At 39.3% G+C, this 27,499-nt stretch overlaps 1 protein-coding gene across 10 annotated transcripts in view; it reads right to left on the bottom strand.

Moving 5' to 3' along the window:
- Nucleotides 1–27,499, bottom strand: part of dlgap2a (discs, large (Drosophila) homolog-associated protein 2a) — a 197,702-nt gene that overhangs the window by 145,690 nt on the left and 24,513 nt on the right. For 4 of the 10 annotated variants that reach the window (XM_020713719.3, XM_078941052.1, XM_078941053.1 and 1 more), the window contains exon 1: nt 1,794–2,127. The exons of 4 other annotated variants lie outside the window; for them this stretch is intronic. The gene's annotated coding sequence lies outside the window, so the exon portion shown is untranslated. Of the gene's footprint in view, nt 1–1,793; nt 2,137–27,499 lie in introns of those variants that run through there. 2 more of the 10 variants (XM_078941047.1, XM_020713716.3) reach the window with 2 other exon arrangements.

Raw genomic sequence — 27,499 nt, 5'->3', positions numbered from 1 at the left:
ATTGGCAACTTTAAGTTGCCTTTAGGTGTGCATGTGAGTGTGTGGCCCTGACCACCTGTTCAGAGTGTACCCCACCTTCACCCAACAGCTGGATTTGCTCCAGCAACCCTGTGACCCCAAAAGGGATTCAGTAGGTTCTGAAAATGGATAAACAGATGGGAAAAATGTGGTTTTCTGGTTGCTAATTATTTGCATTGTACTTCCATTTGACAGATAAACCATACAGATTTGGACCCCACCTTTATCCATCTATAGTCATTACCCAACCCTGTGCCCACGACACAAACGTCACAAACTCTAAACTTTGTCATGAAGTGACCACTTTAAAAGCTTTGGTAAATCTGGATTTAAAATGACTTTATTTTTTAGGAAGTAATAAACACTTAAGTAACCACTTAAACAAATCTGGTGCAAAGAGCAGGCAAGCAGAAAAAAGCAGAAGCAAAATAAATAACAACAGTTTGTGTTTAAACTAATAAATCCCAAACTGGCATGTTTGACATGGTAACAACCAGTTAAACATCATTCTACTCATTACTTGAGCTAACTCAGTTACACATAAACAAACGTTAATGTAATTACACCCTCAAATGCCAGGATACTTGCTGTACCTATATTTAATCCTTATTACTGGAACATGCATATAATGCAGTTCACTTCTCACACTTACAACATGCTGACTCTGAATCCTGGCAGGTTTGCTACAAAGTTAGACATCCCAGTCAATATAACAGTGATAATATCTATGACTGTCCCCAAAAATAAGATCATGAGCAAAGAAGTGACTTTGAATGACGAGCATCTGTTCAAAACCTACCAACTGATTTATGAAGAGCCTCCTGAATCAAGCCTGCAATGTCTGAGGCTGAGTACAGCTCTGGCTCTCTGTGCATTTGGTGGGAGAGAGTCTGCAGTGCAGCAGTGAACATGAAAATTCAAAGCATCTCCTCTGGCTTTGACTGGCTGCAGTGCTAGTGCACCTCGCAAAGGAGCCAGACGCTCACCGGGGAAACGGGAACCCCGGGACCTGAGAGTGAATGACCCCGCACAGCTGAACGCCATTCGTTACAAGACGGAGGGACTGTGTCCTGGAAGCGGGTGTGTGCCGCTGACGTGTGCGTCCACGGAGAGGTGACGGGCGCCAATTGTTGAAAGAAAAACACATCAGATGACAGTGCAAAACATGTGCGCACGCACTGTCTTTTTCATTTTATACCATGAGTGAAAAGCCCTTGATTCATAAAACGCGCACAAGCTGCCCACGCAGAGCTCGCCCCCAAGACTTTTCATTAGACACATAGAGCCACCCACACACAAGTGTGCGCATCACACACACGCATACACAGAGAGTTTCCTCTCTTCACAGAGCTGCAGCAGAGCCTCTAAGCTCTCACCTTCGGAGGTTTATTCTGCTTTCATTTGAAAATAAATGTGTCAAAAACACTTTACTTTTTAAAGAAATGGAGCAGGTACCACCCCCTAATGCCTGACCCATCTAACATTACATGAAGGGAGCAAACAGAAAACAAGAAACATTTCCAACTTGCATGGCAAAAAGGATCACATGCAGATTTCTATGGCAAAACTAACCCTAAAAAGACCCAAAAAAAAGCACAAAATTGCACTTGCACCAACACCCTTATTGTATGCTCGGTTGTTTCGCAGTCAACTTCTGTCAGAATAATTCCTCCTAATTGAACATGTCAACTCCCCTCAGGGAGAAACAGGTGGAGATGCTCCTCCTCACCAAAGACATCAAATGCAGAATGAAAACATCAAGCAACAGAACTTACCTCATCCAGTCTAAAAGCAGGAGGCATCTAAGAGTACATTGATCTCTGTCATCCCACGACAGCAGGGGCTCAGCCTGTCATACGCGCACGAGATGTTGGATGGGAGGACTTCTTTAGCGCTCTCATCTGTCCTGTGACTTTTCCAGTCACGTTAGTCCTGCGACGGCAGGCAGATGAACGGCAGAAGAAGGATGGCTACAGGGGGGTGGGGGTGAGAAGGAAGGTTGGTGAGATGACAGAGATGCTCGGATCTCCTCTGCTGAGATGAGCTGCGAGCGCACTGTGAGGACCATCCACTGCAGCAGAACAGAGCGGAGCGCAGCGAAACAGAGAGAGGAGGGAAGAGGGAGGCAGGCGAAACGAGCATTTACTGCTGCTGGTTCCAACGGCTTGGCAGGAGCAAAAATCTGGGACTGGAATCTGGATCACCTCCTGTCCTGCAGTGCTTATTCACCAGATGAAGAGTAATGGAGACAATTGCGGGGCAAATAGAGAAAGGTACGAGAGCAAGGGGTCATTTGTTCAAGCTGAATTTCCTACCATCCCATTCTGCCACCATGCTATTTTCCCCCTCTTTCCTCTTTCTTAGCGCCATAAAAAACTATTAATCTGATGATATATCAAAACTCTTCCCAGCACTGTGACCCTAACACCATAGATGATGGCTATCTTAGTGTGTCCTACTGTTTCTTTTATCTCTATTTTTTTCTTGCACTTGCCATGCTTCCACTCCAATAAAAATGTGGTTTTTTTACATGTTTTTGTAGCATTTTTTTCTCAAAGAAGATTTCAATTAAAATTGCATTTCTGAGTATTTTTTATTAAAATTGTGGTGAATCAGGAGGAGAAAAAGTTTGAAAAAGCTTGCAATTGTTATGTACAAACTACAATTGGCAGGTCACAAGCTCCATTCCGATGTAGACAAATAGATCCATGTGTACGTCTTCGTTTTCCTCGTCTAAGTTGGCATTTGGTTGCAAACTGTTTGGCTGGATAGCTCCAATATTGCTCACCTTTTTTGTTGCACCGCTAATTTTAGCCTGTGGTTGTGAGGGGCTGTAAGCTAGTGGGAGAGCATGTAAACAAAGGGATGATGGGAAATGAGTGCGGGCTCACTCTGCACCAACAGCCCCACCCAGAACTCTGAGGTAAATTCCTGATCGACTATTACAACTCTTAGCAACAGAGAGGGGAAGGGGGCCGGGATTGCTCTGTGCCAACAATCTCCACCCAGAAGTTAGATAAACTAACAATCAAGTACTGTGGCTCTGCAGAAACTATGTCCTAAAAAACGACAAAGGTTTTTTAAATATTGGCTAAAAACGATATAATCATAACTGAAACACTTTTACAATAGATAAAAAGATGTTCAAAGTTGGACTATAAGTCAGAAAGGGGATGAGAATGGCACATTTGATCTGACTACAATCCAAAAAATGACTCACAAAAGTTAATCAACAGGTAAACCATGCAGATTTCTAGAAACAAGCCTTTCCAACGCTTGTTTAGTGCTGATTTGATAGGCAAAAAGCTCCAGCAATGTGGGATATTTAGCCGTCAATCAATACCTATTATCTAGCAACTGGCCCCATGGCCTGAGTATTTGTTGCTTGCTCTAACAGCGGAACAGGCTTTTAGCTCGAGTCCTTCAGCCCCAGAAGAGCTCAAGGTCGCTTGGCAGAACATCTTGCAGGCAGCCCAAATCCTTCCATGATTAACAGCGACAGACAGGATGGAGAGGACGTCAATCCAGATCTATAGTCTCGGCCAAGAGAGCCGGCCGGCCAGACGCCCCGCAATCTGACAGGGCAGAACCAGGTAGAGCAGGGATTTATGAGTCTGATTAAAAAGAAAAAAAGTCCTGCTTTTCAGAGAGGTGCACACATGCATGAGACTGATATTATTATCCGTCTCAATAGAGTAGCAAAAATTAAAAGACAGCAGGGGAGAACTTACAGAGAAGAATTGGGCTTTCTGTGATATGATATATATATATATATATATATATATATATATATATATATATATACAGTATATGCAATGGTCAAATCCTAATCAGAATAAAAAAAATTAATCTCTTTAGATTTGTATAGAGGTGTTAAGGAACTGAACCCCAAAATTCAGTTCAAATCAGGGTCCAACAGTAATTACTTCTTCAAAGAAAATGGAAATAGTTGCATTAGACTGTGTCAGGTAATCAAAAAGTCATTAGGTTGCAGCTGAATTTAAATATTTATCACAAAGAGTAAGTAAACGGAAAACAAGCACAAAACTTATTTTAGTCCAATATAATTGATCTGTAAAATGTCAGCAGCATATTTTAGGCCAGGATTAGACTTTTTTTTAAATTATCATTGAAATACCTCGGTTAGGCATTGTATTCCCTTCTCGGGTGATCATTTTCTTTTTTTTAATTCCAAGTTAGCTTTATTTCCTCCATCTTTCCAGCGACTTGTTTGAAGTCAGCACTCTTTTTTTGTTTCTAACAAATCTCATCTCACAAAAATATTCATTTCACGGATCGTTGTCCCATACGAGCCAATATCCACAGAGGGAAAGGTATTAGGCTTTATCCCCTTCTATATTTAAATTGGAAACAGTGAAGTAGGGCTGGGCCAAACATATCAATGTCCTGTTGTACGCGTTTTGTCCTTGTAATAAGGTTGCAGTCACTTCCAACTTTTCATTCTGATCACTCACCAGCCAGCCTTATCATTGCTTTCCAATGACTTTCGCTAAATGATGTGCAAAGAGGGCACGTCTCACCTGTCGTGTTGCATCGGGCTGATGTGCAATGGAGTTTTTTTGTTTAATTTTTTCCTTTTTTTTTTCTTATTATTAAAAAAGGCACAGGGCAAAGTATAAAAGCCTGAATGTTGTTTTTTTCCATTAAATCAAAGCATTGACAAAAACAAGTTTCTAATATTGCAGCTTTACGTCATAAACTACTGAGTTGCTTTAAAGCTATAAGTACTGTATTTTCCGCCCTATAAAGCTACGTTCACATTGCTTCGAGCGACCATTTCCAATGAAAAGTCTATGTAAACGCAAGAAATATTTCCAACTTGCGCGTTCATGCATTATGATGCCCGTTTTCAGGCTCTACGTACAAAACAAGCGGCCGTTAAACGTACGTTGAAAGTTAAACCAGGTCAAACTTCCAATCTTTGGAACTCAGCCTTGGTGGGGATGTATGGATGGTGTCCTTTTTAATTTACCGAAGTGCCAACTGTTCAAAAAATGATAACAGAGGAGAAGTTAATAATTAGGATTTGTGCCCGGCCTGGAGCAAGATTCTTGAGATTTGTACAGCTTCAATATTGTGCACAAAGCCTCATCTGTAGGTGGCGCATGTGCGCTAGTAAACAGTAGAAAAAGAAAAAGAAGCCCCTCCCTGCTAGTCTAGTGTAAAGATCTTTTTTGCGCCTTAATAATCTGGAGCGCCTTTAATATGGACTCATTCTTGTTGTGTGTACTGATGTCAATGGGATTTTGAGAAGTACATGACGCTCGGTTAGAATCTCAAAAGTTTTTTTAATGAGCGGAAAACAGAGTTGGGTACTATTGTAAATATGCTAATGTGGCCAACGTGTAATGGTGTCAGACTATTTTGTAACGTGTTACCAACAAGATTGGGAGTTAGCGTAGTCATAATGTATGTTTAAGTGGCATTAGCCTGTTTTTTATTGGTCACTAACAAGTTTGGGAGTTACAGGCATTGAGAATAGGCTAATGCGGCTAACGCTTCTACCATAGCTAATGTGTAGCGACTTACAAACAAATTCTAGAGTAACTGTGAACGCTAAAGTCGGACTGACGAACGTATCTGTGACTGTTTTTTGTCTTGCTTAATGAGGCTGATAGTTTGGTGTGCTTTATATATGACATAAGTTTAAAAATCGACCATTCGTTGACGTTGCATTTAAATCTGAAATGTATTTATTTATTATTTTTGTATCATTTCAACAGTTGGGCAAAACGTTTTTTTTTTGTCTGTTTGTTTGTTAAACCTGCTATAAAAAACTAGCTAATTCTCCTGCACCAGATTAATTGTTTTAAGGGTTTGTTTTGTTTTGTTTTTTTCATGAGAATGCCAGTGGACTAAAATTAGAAATGTGTGTTGAGTGTGAAATCATCCACTCGGTTCGTCTCTGACATTTTCAACTCATTCAGATTCAGTTCACACAAACTAACACAGAGTTGTTTGTTTTCATGCATTAAACGCGACGGAAATTGTTCCATTTGAAGCCTTTGTGAAGATTCCATCTCTGTTGGTCGTGTAAATGACCTCACGTTTAGTCGCTAAACCCTGAAAAAGAAATAGATTTCTAACAATAGGATTTTGTTCTTCAAAGATCATCCTTTTCCACACTCTCTGATTTTTTAGAATGTCTAATCTCTGCTGCTCTGATGAGCCATGTGAGTAACATTACTTATGCATTTTCATCAAAACAAATACAAGCTTCCACAGAGACAGGTAAGACTTCGCACAGCTGTTTTCACAGCAGAGTGGTGCCTCTAACAAATTGACCTTGACAAGTAGCATCAGTAAAGCAACTTGTTATGTAAGTTTTCTGGACTAACCTCTATCAGAGTAGCGTTAGAAGATAATAAGTAGCTCTGACTATCCCGGAAATAATGTCCCAAGTCTGCAACACGCTTGCTGCATCTTCGTAAATGCGCTTTACCTGCACAACATCCAACCCGCTAAGCAACAGTGACATTAAATATATTTAAGAGGAAACATCTAAGTTTATCAGACAAATCAAATCCAGACTTAATTTAATCCAGTCTGTTTTCCTGGGTCTGCTTGCAGCTGAAATAATGGCCCTCTGCTTCTATCTGCTTTCTCTGATCTCATTTACTGCTATGTTTTCTCTGTGTAAACCCCTGTGTGTTTGTGTGTTATGCAACAGCCATACTCACTGATACAGTTGCAAGAGCGATGCCCCCCCCCCAAACCCCCCAGCGTATTTAAGAGCATGTTTCACGCAGACAAACCTCACAAGCCACTTATACGTCTAGATTACAGTGAAGCATCGATCCGCGTCTCAGCTGGTTATTCCACCTGGGGTGCTGCACTGAAGCAGCTGCTGGGTATCTTAATAATTCACTGCAGTGAAAGGCATGCAGGGCTCAGAGCAGTGACCACCTTTATGATATGGGTGAACTGAGGTGAGCTGCATCACCCACACTTTAAGTAATGGACTCACTGAGACACCTACATGTCAACTGGGTCAACATATAGCTTGATGAATAAAGTATGTTGTCGCCTTAGGCAAAAAAAAACTGTGAAAGATTAAAAAAGTGGTCTAAAGGTAAGCAAGGACCTCCAGAGGACAAGAGAACAAAAGCTTTACGACTTACAGTCCATGACCAGTAGGCGGCACAAATGCAAATGCATAGAGTCAGGCTCAATGCTTGATGTACTTGAGGAAACCATGTCATTTCAGTAAAACTGTTTTTATTTGCCCTTCCCAGTAAACTTCATTCGCTGACAACAGGAAATGCCAATTATTATGTATTAATTACTGATTCTTTATATTTTAGTTTGTTTCTTTATGAATAGAAATGTTAATTTGTGATGGTTTCTGGTTTTGTCTCAAGGATTGATAACACTTCAAAGTTGAAGCTCATCCTCTAAACTTTAAAAGTCTAATTCCCCCAATTAACCACCAGAGGGTTATTTGTCTTGCATCCATAATAGAAAAGCAGTGCCTCTGTAATGTAGAAGAAAATTACCCGTTATGAAAAAAATTGGCATATTTAGTACTTTAGTACGGAGTTTTACCTCTAGTGTTGACATCCTTTCAACCCCCTTAAATCTTGCATTAACGCAATTCCAGCAGATTGTAAGCTGGAGAAAAGCCGCCCTGTGCTGATATGTATTATTAGTGAAGAGCTTACTCAATCAACGCCATTAGCCGATTCTGTAGTGGAGAAAAAAGGCTATGCAACACTTTTTGTTAGTGCAAAGTCGATACGCAAAGCCGCTTTTCCCCACAACAGAATCAGCTGATTCACATCGATTGCGCAAACGTTTGAGGAGTTACGGTAAGTCAAAAAGTATCTGTCATCTCCATTGTTAAAGGGTTAAAAGCCCAGGCTCATGTACTTTTTTTTCATTCCACAATAAAGGAATTCTTTGGGATGAAGCCAACAGCCCTGTTGCACAACTCAGTCAGTCCTTCTTTCCCTTCCGGCAGCAGAGACAGTTCTATTGATGTGAATATCCAGCAGCTACAACATGGTGGTGTATCGACATTTATACACATCTGACAATAGTGCAATGGATGAAATATGTGTAGCCAAATACATTCTGTTTCCTGCATTTCTGCATTTCTATGAACTGCCTTTTGTAGATTATTTCACAACGGAATTGAGGAGTAAGGGTGATGAGAGTCCATTCCCATTGTAGGCAGTAAGAAAAGGCAAAGTAAACTGTGTTGCGATCACCAGTCCATCACAGTCTGTTCAATCTCAGACGGCCATTTGTCAACTCCTAGTTTGGGAGTTGACAAATGTTGAGTATCAGATTGTGTCATCTCACATTGCTACAACAGACTTTTCACTAGTCTGTCACACATTTTGGAAATGAGCACCAATACTGGCAGGGGAGTTTCATTGTGCTTCACAAAAGAGACATAATGAAAAGTCATTACATCTTTATAGAAATTGCACCTGATGACTGAAATCAATACTTTCATTAATCAGTCAAAAGCTCCAAAATGCTAAAAAAGAAAAGATAGTGTCAAACAGGTAAAGGGGAATTCTCTGAAAGTTACCACCAGAAGGGGCTAGAGCTGGAATTCTTTTGATGTAAAATAAGATTGCACAAGGTACAAGTTTTTAATCAAAATTGTTGAGACCTTTCACCCAAATAAAGGAACTATTATTCTAAATTCAAGGACATTGGGTTGATTTGTTGACCCCCCCCCCTTCCCCCCTTCATTTGCATTACATTCTTTTTAGGAAGAATATGTGGACGTAAGATACCTTTGGATTGGTGGTGCTCCGAATAGGGCAGATACAGAAATGTGTGAAAATTGGTTAAAAAAATTGATTAGTAAGGCAAGAGCGTTTTACAAACAAAAAAAAATGGCAAAAAACCTAGCCAGAAGGAAGTGCATGGTTTGATTTTAAAACTTTTTCTAGCATCCAATGACGAAAAGAAGGTTTCTACAACAAGTGTAAACCTGTGCAGTCAAACCTTGCACTCGCTCACCACTGGGTGATGTCTGGCAGATACCATCATGCATTGGTACTTAAAGTACTAGGACTCTATTCTCAATGGAGCATTATAACTAAAAGTGGTGCATCTTGATAAATTCTTTTGTATAAACAAAATTGAATGAAAGATCTATTTTCAAACTCATGTCAATGACAAAGGGAACCTGCCGGGTTTGATAGAAATTTAGCCCAGCTGTTCATTTCAGATACAGAAGATGAGGACCTTGATGGATTTTTGGATGCTGATTGATGACTAAAAAATAAAAAATAAATCACAACCAACTCAGTTTTGCTGCCTTTTTTAAACACACACTAGCATGCATGTTTTACTGGTATGTGTGAACGTGCCTGCGCCTTAAAACTCTTAAAACTAGTTTAGCACTGTTTTAGAGTCATAAGCCGAGTTTCAGCACATCACTGGAAATCCATAAAGAGGAGCCGGTTTAGCTCGTGCTGGTTTGCGGCACCTTCCGTCCGTGAAACAGTGTTTGACTCCAGGCTGCTCCCTGTTCCCTTCTCTACTGCTGTGCCGGTCCCAAGCCCGGTTGCTTTGAGAGGGTTGCGTCAGGAAGGGCATCCAGCATAAAACATTGCCAAGTTTACCATGCGACTCGTTCGCTGTGGCGACCCCTGATGGGAAAAGCCAAAAGGGAAACAACAACTGGAAATCCATAAAGAGCTGCAGATCAGTTAAAGACAAATTTTGGCATTAAATCCTAAAATTGAGAGCTTAGTTGTATAAATTCTTATCTTTTTCTCATATTTTTCTTAGAGTAAATGTTTATTTAAAGGCCTTTATCATGCGTTTCTCAAGCCTTTCAGAGTAAGCTCTGTCCATATACTGTATATGATAATATTACCTTCGGCACACTGAAGAACATTTTTTTATGAATCATGATTTATTTTTGCAGATAATTTTCCTACCCAGAAGTAAGCCAACTCGATCTCTGAAGCACCAGCTTTCGCTCCTTGTGGGTCCCGCCTATTTCATGATCTCCGCAAAGATGGATGTGAATGCTGTGCAAAGAAAATGAAAGTGATAAGCCGATCCCTGCTAGCTCTGCGGAGAAAGTGTGTGTGTGTGTTAGCCTAAGGGCGATGCTAGAAGTGCAGTCCGTGTCTGCACTACTAGAAAGGGGCTGTTCTGATCAACCGCTGCAATTTATGGCCAATGTGCGTTTGCCTCCACATAAAGTGCACTAAATGTTTGACACAACACACGTCACTGATGTGAACAGGTAGGTGTGCTGTAACGGCAATCAAACAGAACACAACATAGGAACTAACGCTTTGCTAAACAATATAACTGCTTTGTCATGTCCTATTTTATCAAACAACCGCAAAAACAAGTAGACAACTGTTTTAGTACACCTGATATGTTATTAAATGACAAAAAAAAGGAAAATGTTATGTAACTTCCATTTAGATTTTTGTGCAGATTTAAATAGTCTCTAATGTTAAACATGGCTGTCTGACAAAAGACACAAAATAACAAATAAAAAAAGCCTTGATCTCCATAAATGTTTTTAAATATTTAGGAAGGAAATAGGTCCATGTAGAATATAATTTAGGGCAAAGTGATGGGATTGTTTCCACTCAGATGAAATGACAAAAAAATTAATTTTATTTTGATTCAGCATGGTAAAAATGCCTACAGGCTTGAAGGCCTTGATGCCTAACAATGTCACATTATACTGTTTTTCTTTCACTAATAGTTTATAACACTAAATCATAGTCGTACAAATAGAGGTTATACCTTAGCTTCAGTTGAGTCACAAATAAAGAAATACAGTAAGTCAAGGTCCTAAATGTAAAAAAATGCAGCTATTTGTGCACAAATATACAAAATTATCTGTTTAAAAAAATATGGAGTTTTCCTTCAACGTCAACAGGGTGAGGTTTAACAAATCAAGCGAGAAAAATCCGACTCCAGTTCTGAAACATTTCCCCAGAGGCATTTTTAAAACTAAAAAGAAATACTGTTCGTGAATTCTTCACACTATTACAGCTCTACAATTAACAAGATCTGCAGAGAAATGTATGTATTGGATGAAGAACCATGTTTATGTCCTTAATATCTTGGGTGTAGCCATCAGGCAAAGTCCTCATGGATTTCCCTTTCAAATAAATGAGCTGGAAAAACGTAGCTGCAGAGAGGGTTTGAGTCAGTAATGATTCAAAGTAGCTTTTGTTCAATTAGCTAGTTGAAGCAAATTAAAACTGCTATTGTCACCTCAGGAGATAGAAATGACGTCCATAAATCTAAATTCTTTTTTCATCTGCCTGGGTGATATTCCACAGTGTATGGATTGGAGTGTTTGTGAGTTGGTATTTGCAACAATTGATTTTAATGTTCCCGATTCAGACTGAGCAAACCTCTTTGTATATTAAGATTTGTTGTCACCTGTCTCCAAGAGCCAATTAACACTATTTAGCATGTGGCTTGCACTCATTTCACAGGCCCTCTTGCAGGAAATTCTGCCTCCTCGTTTGACCCCGCATCTGCTGCTGGGGCAGAAAGACAAATTAGGAGTCATCTGTCGTTGTTTGCCTGGGAAAATTAAAACAAAGTGCACTTCCAGTAAAGTGCTCTAACCTGCTGCCCCAGAACTGTGTACGTTTGTGGCGTTTATGCCGCTGATCTCCCTCGACGTGATTTAAAAGACAAAAACAAAGCAGGAACAAGTAGACGCCAGATGGCTCCAAAACAACTTAGGAATGCCGTACACAAATGCCTGAGCTCACTCAAGATGGCTGGTAATATGATGTGTATCTGTGTGCTTTTGCAGTTTATGAAATTGCATTGTTTTTTCCTTCTGCCTGTGATAAAATAAATTGTCTAAATCGACTGAAAGGGGCTTGTTTATAACGATATCCCTCCCTGTAGGAAGAAGATACGTTTGAAGCCTGCAAATACTGAGTGTAAACGGGTGCCTCTTTCGCTCTTGGAATCAACACAGTAAATCTTATGTATATTTATCTACCTATTGTGTACTACAGACAGAAATTCACAAACTGACACGGGAATTGTGCTAGATTAAATAAAACAAGAGTTTTTTTTAGATCTCACTCCCTGTTCAAATACAGATATTACTAATTAATAGGAAAACTGAATCCAGTTCAGATCAGCTCAACAGTGGATGATAACCAAATTATTAAAACAACTGCTTAGTTAAATGAAGTGAAAAGAAAACTCACAAAACAGCCAAACGACATACTCGTGATTTGTGAGGGTTCCGATAATTTCAAGATAAACCAAGATTGAGGTGCATTCAGACTGGACAAGTCAGTTGGTACGGACCAAGTCGGCTTAATTTGCTCTGGATTGAATCCTGAACCTTGCCTTTGGTCTGTAGTCAGACTGCATTTTATTCAGACATTACTGTTTCAAACCAAAGCTTGTTAACAAAACCACATGACTAAAGATCTTTTCAGTCATAGGCCAGGAATTATAAAGGCAACGAGAGAAATAATAGTGATAAGCTTTGCTAACAAGTGTTTATGACATATCGATTTTTGGAAAATCAGTGTAATGTGTGTCATGGTAAGAGTTGTTTCCTACTCTGTTTACATCCCATAATTCCTGGCTATGGTGGCCGTTTTGGTCCAGTTGGTCAGCTCCGAACATGGAGCATGTTCTAACTAAGAAAATCTCAGAACAAACCAAAGCTCAGTCCCATTGGAAGCTAATTGAGACCACCTCGAAAGATGGTTCTGAGAGCAGTTCCTGGTCCCGGACCAGGGTCCACTTGGGTGTATTCAGACTAAAATTGTTCTAGATTATCGGGGGGAACAAACTCTGTTTCAGTTTCAGCAGACCAAATATGTCCAGTCTGAATACACCCTAAGAATCTAAAACATGCTAAGTATTATTAAAGATTTTGGTTAGACGTTCAGATGATCATGTTCAAACCTTCAATCCAGAAAGGATGTGGAATTTACAGCTTTTTATTTTTATGCCTTGATGGAGACGAAGAAAAGACTCAAAAGCTGTTTTGGACTATCAGCCTGAAGCAGCAGATGGTTTGTTTCACAGAACCATCTGGGAGGTTTTCGCCAAAGTCTGCCAGGGACTTCTGAAGATACAAAGCAGTTGTTGATATATGAAGCAATGTCTTCATATCAATATTACAGGTGAATCAACCAACAATGGAGTCAAAAAGGTTGACTTTCAAATATAAATCTCCTTTTTTGGAAGTGTTGGACACTGATTCTTTTTGTTGAATATGCAAAGATTTTTTTCTAAATTCTGGGACTTTGCAGATATACAGAAAATCAATGTTCTCTCCAAGAGTGGTGAGATATTCACTTCTTTATTTTGTCTTGTTTTAAATGTCAGAGCTCTGTTTAATTAAGGTGTTGGGTTCTACCAAAAAAAAAAAAAAAAAACTTAATCTTGCTTTTTTTTTAAATTGCAAATATAACCACCGAACTGAGTAGAGTCAGCTGGAAAATGTATTATTGTTTTTATCAAGTCAACACATAGTCCAAGAATAACCAGAGTCTGTAAACTCTTCTATGAAAGACATCCAGGGTATAACACTAGGACATAAACACACTGGCATCGAGATCTGGGTGAGACTGGACAAACCCTAGTTTATATGTGTCGTGTCAAATTGACTTCATTATGACATGGCCTGGAGGGTGAGCTGGTGAAAAAACAAAGGCAACCAGATGAGTAAGCAGCTATTGTCCACTGTCCTTAAGACTTCGTCTCACATGTGGCCTACATTGATCTAAACTGGATTTGATGTCTGGTGTCCCTAATAGACCAGATTCTAAACCAAAAAGTTTGGCCGAGCTCTGCTTCTGAGCAATAACAGATTGAGGTGAAGTCAACACATTTCAGAGTCCCTCTACATTTTAAAAACTGAAGATGCTAAATAACTCAAATAGAAGGTTGCCATGACTTCGAGCTTAACTTATTTAGCATGACTGTGTTGTGTCAGTGATTGATTGTATTTTGATAAAATTTAAAAGACATGTTTTTTTATGTAGATTCTGCTTTGATGAACAAAGGCAGGGCAGCAAATTCATGTCTAACATGTAGACTGTTGATGTATTAAAAAATGTTGTACTTCATAGTTTTTGGATACAATGTCAAAGCTACATATTATACACCTCAGCTGGATCCGCTTTACGCCTTACTTTCTTCAGAGTTACCAAACTTTGTGTCCTGTATACACAAATAGGGTTAAACCACAAACATTATAGGGGCATTTCTCATTTTTCTAGCTTAGTATTGACTTAGACATTTTCATTATCGTTCATGTGCGATGACTCCAGCAAGAGCTGAAGCTCATGGCTTGAGAAGACCAAACCATCCACAAAAAGTAGACACTGGATTCTAAGACTCCAAGGGCAACCCTGGAAGAGTCCAACTTTCCCTGAAAAGGAAAATCTGACTCACTGCTGGCTATGTCAACCAAGGTCCTGCTTGGGACTCCCAACATAATGATAAGACTTTTACAGTCTCGGTGTGTGGACAATAGGAGACTGCTTTCTAAAATCCATTAAGCAAATATGGATGAAATGTGCAACTCACAAAGTCCTTTGAGGGTTCTGTCATGAATGAAGAGCTGGTCCATTGGTCCAGGGCAAACACCACAACGTTACTAATGAATTTAAAGTTAAACTATTGATTGGACTCCTCTTAAGCTTTATTCATACATTCCGTACAGGAGCTACAGGATTTTGGATTGTCCGGGTCCGTTGAGGATCGTAGAGAGGAGCGGTTAGTTTAGGGTCGCATCTCTATGGGAGAGCAGGTGTGTCTTGCAGTTTCCTTGAGAATAATTGAAAATAGAAAGCGTGATTGTCGTTTGTGTTATAAATGTATTGTGAAGTGTTTGTAGGGATGATATAATTTATATGTGCTTAGGAAGTATAGGCAACACTGTTGTACAGGGACCTTATGCCACACTCCAGTGTTTGGAAAAGCAGTAGTCACAACTCGCTTTACAGCGAGACATGGGCTGTCTGCAGGCAAAAAAAAATGGGCAAACCTGTACAGGGCACGGAGGAATGACATGAATAGCACTTATGGATCCCTTGCGCAGTGTGCAGGATTAGGGGAGTTTGAAAAACTTTGCCACTTCACCCTTACTTGCCCTTACCTGGTGTGTAAGAGTTCGCTATGATCTGTTGCTCTCAGCATGTCCATAACAAAAATATGCATGAACAGTTTAGTTCTACGGGCTCGCTGAGTCGTCGTTAAAGTTTTGTGCAGGGCACTTGTGTGCACCATACAAGTTCACCCACTTTTTACTCACAGAACTCCTTCTGTAATGGTTGTTGTGAGGGGTGTACCCTACTACTTCAAACCCTAGTTTGAAATAGAATGTTTAAAGCTGCGGTTAAAAAGGATTGGATCGGCGACAAAAAGGACAGAAGATCAAGGGTATCTCTTTTTTTAATCAGTTTAACAGCAATCTGATATGAGGTCTGTGGGCGCTTGTGTGTCAAATTCTGGTAGATGTTGGTAAATCGTCAACTCATACAGCATAGAAAGAAAATGAAGGAGTTCGGAGTGTTGTCATTAAAAAATGCAACACAAAACAACTCTGAAGAGGAACCCAGACAGCATCCTCAATGAAGTCTGATCAGCATGGAAAACGTGCCTCGGATCACTGTCAAATATTAATGACCCATATCTGCAATTCTCTTTCCCACTGTGCTGACTTTCATTTTATTCAATGAAATGCAAACATCTTGACATTGTTAATATTAGTGAAGTGTTGGCTCATTTCCATAGTTTCCTATTATTTCTTCTGTCCGATTGGCTTTTTTTTTTTTAAGTCTTACAACCCACACAAAAACAAACAAAACCAGACAGCAAGACTCTGGTGGCATTACAACACAAGAGTTCTGTTTGAATCTGATTTCAAACGAAAGAATGACCTTTCAGAAGATGAATTTTCAGAAGGTGTAGACTACTGAAAACTGCAATGCAGTCTGGGAGGATAAGCACGAAACAGACCATGAAGTTTTTGCAATTTTTACCCAAAGAAAAAGGCAATTTCCTTAATCTCAGAGAACATTACATGGATGCCCAGACCAAAAAAAATTAAGTCTGTTTTAAGACCTGAAGATTTGTGTTTTCTAAGACAGAGTTTAATAGATGTCGACCTTTACATTTATACTTGAATTTTTTATAACAGCTAATCCTTTCCTCAATTATCTGCCGTTATGTGGGACCTGATCGTTGGAGGGCCGCTTAGAGCAGATCACTCTTTTTTTTTACCAAGCCATCCTCTCGAGCTGTTCTGCTGGGGAGGCTAAAGCATTCAGGGGCCATCTGAGTCATCTTCCCTCCCAAGAGTCCTAAATCAGTCCAAAAGCTTCCTCCCAACAGGCTATGTTAGAATAATTCCATGTCCAGAACTCTTTCTGATAAAATGCAGAAAACCGGTGATTGTGCTCCATTATTGTCCAAGATAAATGACATCCCACTTTAATCCACAAGGATGTGCCCATTCACCAGGAAACTCATTTGAACTGCATTTATTTTCTGTCTCTTTTTTTTAGACTTCACTCAAAGTCTTTTGGACAAAGACTTTCGGTTCTACTCTCTCTGCACACCAAGACATAGAATAATCTCTTTGTTATTATTTTGCAATGATCTACAGCCAGTAATGAGCGAAACACCTCAAATGCACCCACCTGAGGCCCAAATGCCACCCGAGGCATCCACCAAATGAAATTCCCCTTTATTCTGAATAAGCTTTGACGGTACACTGGGTTTTTGTCTGCTGTCGTTTCAATATGAACACCTTTTCCAATATTTGTCAGTACCGAATTAAAAAATATAATATGTCTGTCTTTCTTTTTTTCCTTTAATGCTATATTTATAAATTAGTTATAACCCACAATGCAGATGAATGACATGGAAAACACTGGAAATATCTGAGGATGATCCTCACAGCGCTGCCACTTTCGTCCAAGTAAAGCCACACTCACAACGAGTGTTCAAGTGGCCACTTCCAATGAAAAATCTGTGTAAACACACATAAATGTACATTTTGGGCTTCCACATTCAAAACTCTTGTGTAGTTACGCACTTTTTTAAGACTGTTTTCAGGCTCTATGTTCACTGAACGCACGTTAAAAGTTGAACCAGGTCAAACTTTGACCAGTCAGGGACTCAGGTGTGGTAGTGACTCATAGAAGACGTCTCTTTAATTCATAGAAGTGCCGACTGTTGAAAATTGATCATGGAAGAGAAACTAATAATTGCGGTTTGTGCCCAGCTACAATGATATGACATCAGGTCTTTCATAGAGCGGACTACAGCTGTGAAAGAAAAAGCCTGGTGCAAAGATTCACAATCAAGAACGTGCAATTAGCATGTTTTTCATGCCCAGTGTGAAGGCAGTGTAAGACTTTGGTCTTTAAACCAAAAGTTCATGATAAAAGATGTTTATACAAAAATGTCTAAACTTTCTTCTCAAAGACTGTAAACTTTAATTCTTTTGCTAAGGTTTTCCTAATCCAGGTAAAAAAAGGAAAAAGGAAAATCCCGCTTTTCTGTTCCTTAAAGGTCTGTAGGACTCCCGTGACCATTTCTTCTCATTCCAGGATAAAGACATGAAAACAGAGGCAGAAGAGGGTTTGTTTAAAACCATGTCAGTATTTATGGACACAAAAATGTATCTATTTTGAAAAGACATGTTGAAAAATGAGGGTTGAAATGCGTGACAGGGAGGCTCCGTGTGGGAGCAGAGAGAAAGTTCAGCGTAAATGACTAATTATGTACATTGGTTCTATTCAGCTGTCAATCAATTTGATCTTCCTCCCACATGAAGCATATTATTTCATTAGTCTTTGACCTCCCTTTGTTTATTTTCTTCTGCTGAAGCTTTATTTCCAGCAATCTCCTGTAGATTTCAGTTTATTTTTGACAAAAATACAAATAAATTGCTTTTTATTTTTTTTAATCTCATTGGAGTGACTGGAGACCAAGTTTTTATTAGCAGGAAAACACATTCCTGTTGTGGTGACATTCACACTCAGTCAGAGCATGCAGCTCAAAGAACACATCCAAGTCTGCCAACTCCACAGGCTTTCTTTAGCTTCCATCCTCTCAGTTTCCTATTGGATACATGTTGCAGCTGAAAGACGAATTTATAGAAGACAAAAAAGCCAACAGAATCCTTTGTTGTTAAAAATGACTGCAATCCCATTTTCCTAGCTTTCTCTCTGCTTTGTGTCATAAATCTGTCCACCCCTTTAGTCTCAACGTTACAAGCCGGAATCGAGAACATGTCATTGTGACCATGTCTAAGTATGATCAAACTTAATGCATTTCCCAAGTTCTAAATAGATTTTTGTCAGCACTTCACACTCATCCAATTTCTTTGTCAAATGTAACCTTCCTCATGATGATTTAGGGAAAAAACAAATCTTCTCTTCATTTCTCTCAGCTTTACTCGACGTTTAGATAGCTCAGATCGAAGCTTCCTCATGTAAACAACTCTGCTGCTTTCTTAAATAGTTGCAAATATTAGAGCAGATTTCATCAGAGACGCACAGAATGCAAAACAGAGGGAGGGGGGGGGTCAATAAATGAAAATTCAGAGAGAAACAAACTTGGCAGAAGAATGAGGAAAATAGAAAAAAATGAAGACAGATTGTATGAAGCTACTGCTGCCACCAGTATGGCACCAGGGAAATATGAAATTCTGCCTTGGACGTTTTTTAGGAGTGACAAATCATTGCGTTAATCGCATTTAATTAATAACAGGCATTTTTTAAAATCCTTTTAATCTAATTTCTAAACTATAACTATGATATATTATGTAAGGGATTAATCCCAGAGAGGTTTACGCTATCAGAAAAAGGCCTGATTGCCTGATTGGTTACTTCTATAAAATCTGTTAATTTCGGATAATGGACGTTGTTCCGCTCATAGTAGGGTCACTTACGAAATAAATAAATGTGAAATCAATTATTAGTACTTTAATGTTGTTCCTGTTTAAGTTTAAAACATTTTTTTAGAAAAGCGGGCCATTTGATGCACGGTGCCACGCATTGCCATGGTAACGGCTACAGAGCCTGCACCAACCTCACTCTGAATGAACCGTAATGGATTTTTCCGGCCTTATCAACTACACATTTATCAAAAGGGGCGGATCTTTATTTGTTTTTCCCCCAAGAGGGAAGAGATACAGCATTGACAAAAACTCGACACTTCGTTTTTTTTGTCTTCTTCTTTTGGACCACAAATAGAAAAGCCCACAGCCAACCGTCACTTTTCATCCCTCACTTCCCCTTCTCTCTGGGCCGCTGGCCAGCATGGATGAATGGCAGCTTAAACCTTCTTGCTCCCTCTGCATGGAATCTTGTTCCATTACAAAGACTAGACGGTGATGGTGTGTGAGTGTGTGTCTGCAACCAACGCTCGCTCAGATATCTCTTCACACCTCAGCAACTTCCTAAGTTCCTGCAGCAACAGACACCTGGGAGGGAGATGGAATTGCAACACTAAATCACCAAACAACCTGTAATCAATAAAAAAAATATCTTTTATACCATTTCTGTTCACACTTTTCTTCATTTATACTTTTCAGCTAATCTATTAGCTCCATTAAAGATTAGTGAAATAAATTACTAGAGACAATAAAACAATGCCTAAAGGAACTCTCAAATTCTATATATGTACTTTGTAATAACGATGTAACTCCAAGCTACAGTGCTTAGACCTAACAAGCCTTATTAATAATTAAAGTATTTAAATGGATTTAGTCAATATATGCTGACTCACGCCACTTCTTGGCAGTGCTTCATAGTAATAAAGGGTGTCCGTATCATGATGAATTGCCTCCATTTTCCAAGCAGTCCAGGTACAGCAGTGAAAATGTGTGGCAAAATAACTATGAATATTAAATAAGGAGCTGTGAATATTCCACAGGATTATTGATCGCTTTCAGGCACAAAAGGCAACAAAAAAATAAAAATGCAAAAAAAACAAAAGAATATTAGACGACGTGAAATGAAAAGTACAAGGAAAACCTAATATAAGGAAAATTCTACACACACTAGCTTTCTTTCAACCAAAAGGTAATTCAGATTTAAACTGACATTAAGTTCAATCATCTTCATTTTAAAATATGAATACAAATACAAGATTTTTATTTCAAATCAAATCAACATATACATGAAAAAATAAGTCTACACGTGACTATGAAAATAGGATTTAAAATGATTTGGCTTTTTTTTTTTTTTTTTGCAAGCATCCACAACCTCATCTCATGTTTAAGTTACAACTGAGGTAGGAAGCTGAACGGGTCAAACAGCAAAGAAGGTGACGGCTTCACGGCCTCTTGTCTGCTCTGCTTGGCCACTTCCTGTTTCCTCTTGCTGCTGTGTGAGAAAGCGATCCTTACATAGCCGAGGCCCAAGATTCCCTTTCTCAGTCGTGTCAACTGAAGATAAGCTGACTCATGGTGCATGACAGGTGAATGCTAAGCAGTGTGGAGGAATCTTATTACAGAGTTGAAAAAGCGAAGTTCTTTAGAGGCTAAATTTGCAGGAATTATCCCCATCGTTTACAATGTTATTATCAGAACAAGATGCAAAGATATCAATCAGTCAGCAAACACAAAAAATGCCAGAAACCAAAAGTGAGTGGAGCTTTCATTGAAGCCCAACATGAGAATAAGTTCTTGAAAGTGGAAAAATTACACTTTAGAGTCACAGCACCATCTCATGGCCTCTCTCAGAAATTCATCCATTAAAGATGTGGTTGCACAAAGAAGAGCTAGTTTGCCGTCTCGATCCTTCCAGGTCTTTTGTACGCACGTGCACCGACCATGGCACAAACTTTGTCTGGAAAAGTATTTGCCAACAAGCCTATACCTAATATGTTGTTTTACTAAAGCTAAAAACTGTGGGTTAATTGAGTGAACTTCAGTTTGTTCATTATTTACTTCGAAAGTTATCATACAAACAACAACCATCAAATAATTAGAAAGACCATAATAATGTAAACTCACCACAAATTCTCCACAGATGTAATTTTCTTGCAGTATGGTTATAAGAAACAATAGGACAAATGCTGGGAAAATTATGGTTTTTAAATGGTTTTATTCTATTATTTGAATTTACAAAATAAAACTAAAACTTGTCCATAATAATGAGATGATCATCAAGAATTTGTCCTCAATTTTATATTAATTTCATTGGTTTCTTAAATTATATATTCCTTTTTATTACCTTTAATTTCATTGTGATTTTTTTTATAACTATTCTGGTTCCCCTTTAGATGCTGGAATGAAAACCTCTCAACAACAGTAGGCGATATTTTTTAAGAGAAAAACCTTCTTGCTTCTTTTTTAAAAAATAAACAAAAAATATTTTCATTACTTTTTGAATTAATCACAATTCTTGAACCCGGACAATTGTAAATAAATGACAGCACACAAAAGTGAAATCTGTTGTGGCCCTGAAGTTTAAATCACACCAATAAATCACACAAATAAAATTCTTCTTTTGTTGTTCCGGTAGTTGTTTTAACATTTCATCTTGATGTCCGAAAGTTACTTTTGTTTTCCCAAAGGTTTTTTCATTTATTTATTTTTTAAAGAAACCAGAACAGATAGGTACCATGGGATATTGTTAAATGGATAATGACGTTTGATATTGGATGTCCAAAATAATCATAAAACTTTTATGAGTATGTGGAGATTGATGACACATTTCGAGAGTCAGAAGCCAGAATTCTGCATCGGGAACCATCTCCAGAATTCTAACCACACTTCCTGGATGCTGCACACCTGACTCTCATTTCGCTCAATCACAACCACAGCATACTTAATCACTGTACTGAGCTGAGTTCAGTGTGAAGTATTGTTTGTGCCACTCTGCCTCCATTACTGAGCGCTGGACCTGGACCTGGACCTGGACCTGGACCTGGACCTGGACCTCTTCTGACCCTGATTGCCTGTCGCCTGCCCCGACCATCGCCTGCATTTCGACCAACCTGTCTCTCCTCTGAACTTAATTGTCGACTCCTGCCTGCCTGAATCTGATTTAGCTTTGTGGACTTTTAGCTGAGCTAACATACCTGCTGCATTTGGATCCAATGCATTTTGGAATTTCTAAGTGGGAGAACTTGCACAATTGGTGGCTGACTAAATACTTTTTACCCCACTGTAACTCAACAAAATAAATCAGCCTTAGGGGGAAGCAGATTGTCAGTTACCTTGTATTTCTTCTCTTTTCTAATAATATAATAATAAAGAATCTAATCTAATAATTGGTTCATCCCAGTCTTGTTCAGGTGAACAATCTAGTCCCTGGTGTCCTTAGACAGCTCATTGGTCTTGGTGGAGAGGTTGTAGTCTGACTGTTTAAGGATGCTTTTTGAAGCTAAATGCTTATTTTATGCACCATTATACAAATGACTTCAATTAAAAACAGAAACAAAAAACCAAACAATGTGATTTCCTGGAACGTTTTTTTATACTCCGTCTCTCACAGTTGAAATGAAGAACATTACAGAGCTCTCTCATCATTTTAATTGGGACAAGTTGCAGAATATCTTTTTTCTTCATGGAATACTTTAAGGTGATGAATAAAAGCAGTTTTTTTTTCTTAATAGTACCATTTAGTCTATTCTTGATCTGAGGGAAAGAAAGCTGCAAATCTGTATCTACATTAAAAGTCTGTTTTAACAAATGGATCTCAGGATCTTGATGACAGTCGATGCATAAAGAGAGAAACCAGTACAACTTTTTTTTTTTAAGGCTACATAAGTTATGTTTATACGCCAACGGGTTTAAAATCTTCAAAGGCTTCAAGGCTTTGATCATTAGACTTAGTATTTTAGGAATGGCTGCTAACCTGTCGAATTATTGCGCATTAAGTTGGGCCTTAAAAGTTTTCAGAGTAGGAGGCTTCTGAGGAGAAACGTCTCTACCGACGTTGCTAACACAGCTCCCCTAAACGACATGGCCAAAACCCTTGCTCTCCTCCTTTTTAACTTTCTTCTTAAAATGAGAAGATTTTTATAGTTCTGGCTACTTCGTGATAGTAAATTCCATAGTGATAAAAGACCTCCGCTGTTGGCAACACTGTTGTTGTTGGCATCCATCGTTGACGTTGGCTACTTCCGCAATCAACGAGTGACGTCGTTTACCGTTGTGTACTCTTCTGCGCATGCGGGTCTTGTTTGGGTGGTGTCACGGTCACACTGGAGATCACAAAAGTTCGGATTTACTAGGAAATGTGAACGGTCTTGCAAAAAATTCGGATTTTTTCAAAAAATCGGAATTGAGCATTAAGCCCTGCAGTGTGAACGTAGCCTAAAGGCCCGTTCACACCGGGACGAATTTCGCCGGCGATTTTCACCGACGTTTAACGCCTCGTGACTAAACAAAGGGCACCAATGAGAGTGTGCACACCGACGCGAAAAAACGCCACGCGTCAAAGCGTCAAAAAAAAAACGCCTCGGGTTCGTTGTTTTTTTTTGACGCCTCGCGTCGAAAATCTATTCGACCAATGAGAATGGCGCTTTTGCACACGTGTCTGGAGCTTCTGAAGTTACAGTAAAACACAACTTGGGGGCGCTCAAACACAAAACTGCCTTGCTGAGCACACATACCAGCGAAGAAGATAGACGCCAAGTAGCGTCTACACTGCCGCGAAGAAATAATGACGGACATTCTAAAATATCCCCGAACCAAGCACCAGTAGGAGCTACTTGTGCTTGAAATATTCATGTTTTCTTTGTATGATTCTGACAAGCGCATAAAAACTTGCTCTCTTCTTCTGAGTGAAAAGCGACTTTAAGAAGCGTAAAGTTGCACAGCGCCATCTTGTGTACAGGAGTATTTCTGTTTACGTTAAGCGACATCTAATTTCAGGGAATGAAATTGCATGTTCGTTCGGCTCATCGTCAGCGAAAATCGCCTGGGTGTGAACACAAAAAACGTGGCGAAAAACGCTGGCGAATAACGCCTGGCGAATATTCGTCCCGGTGTGTACGGGCCTTAAGAGACTACTACCCGAACGCCAAAGGCACGAGGTGTTGACCGAGGCGGGGTCTGGGGGTCCTCCTCCCAGGAAAATATTTGAAAATTAGGGCCCTTTTTATGCATTTTCTTAAGTTTCTATCTTAAGTTATACCATGGTCCGGGTGAATTCTCGATTCTGATTGGCTGCTAGGTGTGCATTGAAAGAAGTTCCAGTCACATAGCATAAATGTTCTGTATCTCTGCGCTGGCTTCTGTAACCCTTGTGCTATCCTAGGCACTTTACCATTGGGAGTGGGGTCACTAGACAATGTGCTGAACCTTTTTCTATGATTTGTGATCTTCACTGGTGTCCATGGATTACATGAAATCTTTCCACCTTTATCCACCTTTGTCATGGTAGGGAGAACACGTCAATGTAAGGGTGGGGTCATTTTGATCTCATAAGATAGCACAAGGGCTAATCCATCTTTTCCCTTTTGAGGTTACAGGGGGCTGCTGGAGCCTATCACCTTCACTTGTGGAAACATTTTCTTTTTCAATCTCTCAACTTGAATGAATAAGAAAGGACCCTTTACTTCAGTTTTAACGACTAAATGTGTGTATCAAAAATGATACACATGGTTTTATGGGTTAAAATGCTGAAAAGTTAGTTTTCAAGTTAAGACTTCATGCATGAAATCTTTCCACCTTTGTCATGGTAGGGAAAACATGTCAATGTAAGGGTGGGGTCATCTAAAATAGCACAAGGGTTAAAACAAACTTTAGCTTCATTACCTGGACAAAAACAAGCAGTAAGAGGTGAACTTTCTCTCAGAAGTGATGATTTATTTAACCCATCATGACGATCGGCATAGATATCGCTTTCCTTTGCCGCTGCAGTCAAGATCGGAGGTCGGAGCTGTGCGTTGTCACGTTAACGCACCACACAACAAATCTGTCTTTTTTTTGTGAAAAAAAGTGATCCAAACAGAAAAAATAACAATAATAAAGTACTAAAAACTGGTTAAATATTTATTTCTTTTGTAAGTGACTGTGGTATAAGCGGGTCAATGGTCGACGAAAGTGTGCATTATCAAAAGCAACGCACTTTGCGGAAGCAACCATCCTCCGCTTTGCGTCGGATTGTTTAGGTTTCCCCAGTGTGTGTTAAATTCTGATAATGCATACTTCTTCGCCCACTAAGCCTTACTTAAAACATGCTGACAAAACAAAGATATTTTTACTAAAGGACAGACAGAGAGAAAAAATGTATATATTATTTATGTCTATATTTATAAAAATAAAAAACAGCCAGAAAACATTATGTCTGACACAGTCACTCTAGAGGTGGTTTCACCATGACACCGGCTCTGTCATGTTAGGAAGGTGTTAGTAGACTCAAGGATTATGTTTAGAAAGAAAAAAAAAAACAGTTTTTTGAATCACTTATTAATTATTTTGTTGTATTCATCCGCCACGTCTTTAAGTCCGGTCCGTAAAGATTTTGTCTGACATTAAACCAATTTTTTTCCAATTCCTGTCAACGCAGAACAGCTCATTAGCACAGCATCATAGCGAATCGACACCTTTTATTGAACTTTCTGGTTGCGGCTGTAAGTCCAGCTGGTTTATCCTCCAGTTCTGTCTGTTCAAAATCGCCACATGTTCTGCTGCTTCATCGGACAAACACTAACATGGCATCCACACAGTAGAGGAGGAGCATTAAAGACAATCACCCAGACCCTCGTGATAGATCAAACTGTTCCTAGTTTCCTTTGATTCTCTGTTGCAGCGCTTTTCAACTCCCCTCACACACAAACACAAACTACACTTCAGCCCTGAGCTGTGAATCATCGTGATGAGCTGTGCAATGAGCTTGACACTGCTCGTCTTTTATCATCTGCTCAGTTTGAGGTCTGAGGCTGGCTGTAAGAGGGGCAATCAGGCAGACAGGACATCGTTACTGAAGCACTGATGGTCATATTGGCCAATTATTCCCAACAATGACCTGCTCCAGAGCTGAAACCATCGGTCGATAGGGATAGCATGGATCAGGGGTTAACTTGAAGCGGAAATAATAGAAAGTATCCCTGGAAATATCTTTTTTTTTAACACTTTTTCTGTGTTGTTTTTCACTACTGTTTTCAATAGACCCTATGAAAGCAACCTAAATCCCCAGACAAAATCACTGCTCAGTTTGAATATTATGCTTCAAAACAGTGAAACTGTTCTATTAACCCTTGTGCTATCTTGTGGGGTCCAGATGACCCCACTCCCAACGTTAACGTGCCTCCGGGAGTGGGGTCATCTGGACCCCACAAGATAGCACAAGGCTTAAAAGGCGATGCTGTTATTATGTCTTAGAAGCTAAAAAAGAAAAAATATTTGACTTATTTCTCAGCAGTAGCCATGTGCAAACTCACGCCACAAAAGAGGGGCGCTCACTCAGTGATGGCAGCAAAGCTGACTAAAAGCATTTGCACTGTTGCACTGTTCGCCTGGAGCATGTCCAAACAAACAGTGGGAGCACAATTAAAATCTCCTTGTCAGGTGTTTGGGAGCTTCAGGCTGCTAAATGAGTGCCATATATTCACAGCATTGCTGCTGTGCTGATAATGACTGAAAGGAGTTGCTCCGGCGTAATTGCCGCAGTGGGATAAACGTGTTCTGGACATTCGCTGGGTCAACAACATGCATTTTAGTCGCTGGACAGAAGTCGACAGTGCTAAACAATAAACGGGTACATGAAAAACAGGCATAATTACTGCAGAAATGCTCAGTCACGATTTCATAAGGCGACCAGGCATTTTGCGAATGGATGATTCATTTGTAAAGAACAACTTATGTTTAATCCATTACATTATGCATCTAATGCATATTTATTAAGGTGGGGTGATTTAAAAGAGGCCAGGCTGGAGCAATAGATTATTATCTATCTGCTTGTCCACAGTGGTTTTAGCAGTTTAGAAGCATTTCAATAAAATATTTGCATCTTTTCATCTTCATTTGCACATTTTGACTTTAATGGGTATCTGCTCTGTTGTCACAAAAGCTTTCTTTTCATCTTTGTTGACTTCAACTTACCCCCTTCCCAAAAAAATAAAACAATTAAGTTTTGCTTTTGCTGTACTTTTATTTGCCTTTATGTATTCAAATCAAAAAAAGACTGAGAAATATCAGAAATCAAAATGAAAGTGGAAGGCGACATTTGTCTTGAATATACATTTCTTTAATCTCCCTGTTTTGTATTCTATATTTGTATGAATATAATTATGTGGTGTGTATAGACTGTTTCTAGGGGTGAATGTGTGGTTAAAACCATCCAGTGTGAACCCTGCCTTTGGCCAACAGTAGCTGCTGGGATAGGCTCCAGCAACACCAAAAAGAATTACTGGTAACTAGATTTAGACAACCATTGGAAAAAAGTTAAGTGGAGATTTTATATATATATATTGTAGTTTATATAGTATATAGTAGTTTTTTATGCCTTAAACCCTATGCCTTAAACCCTAAAATGCTAAT

The sequence above is a fragment of the Oryzias latipes genome, chromosome 22, assembly GCF_053564925.1.
Source record: "Oryzias latipes strain Hd-rR chromosome 22, Olatipes_Hd-rR_3.1".
NCBI classification, from domain to species: domain Eukaryota; kingdom Metazoa; phylum Chordata; class Actinopteri; order Beloniformes; family Adrianichthyidae; genus Oryzias; species Oryzias latipes.
This window is presented reverse-complemented; position numbering and strand designations above follow the sequence as displayed.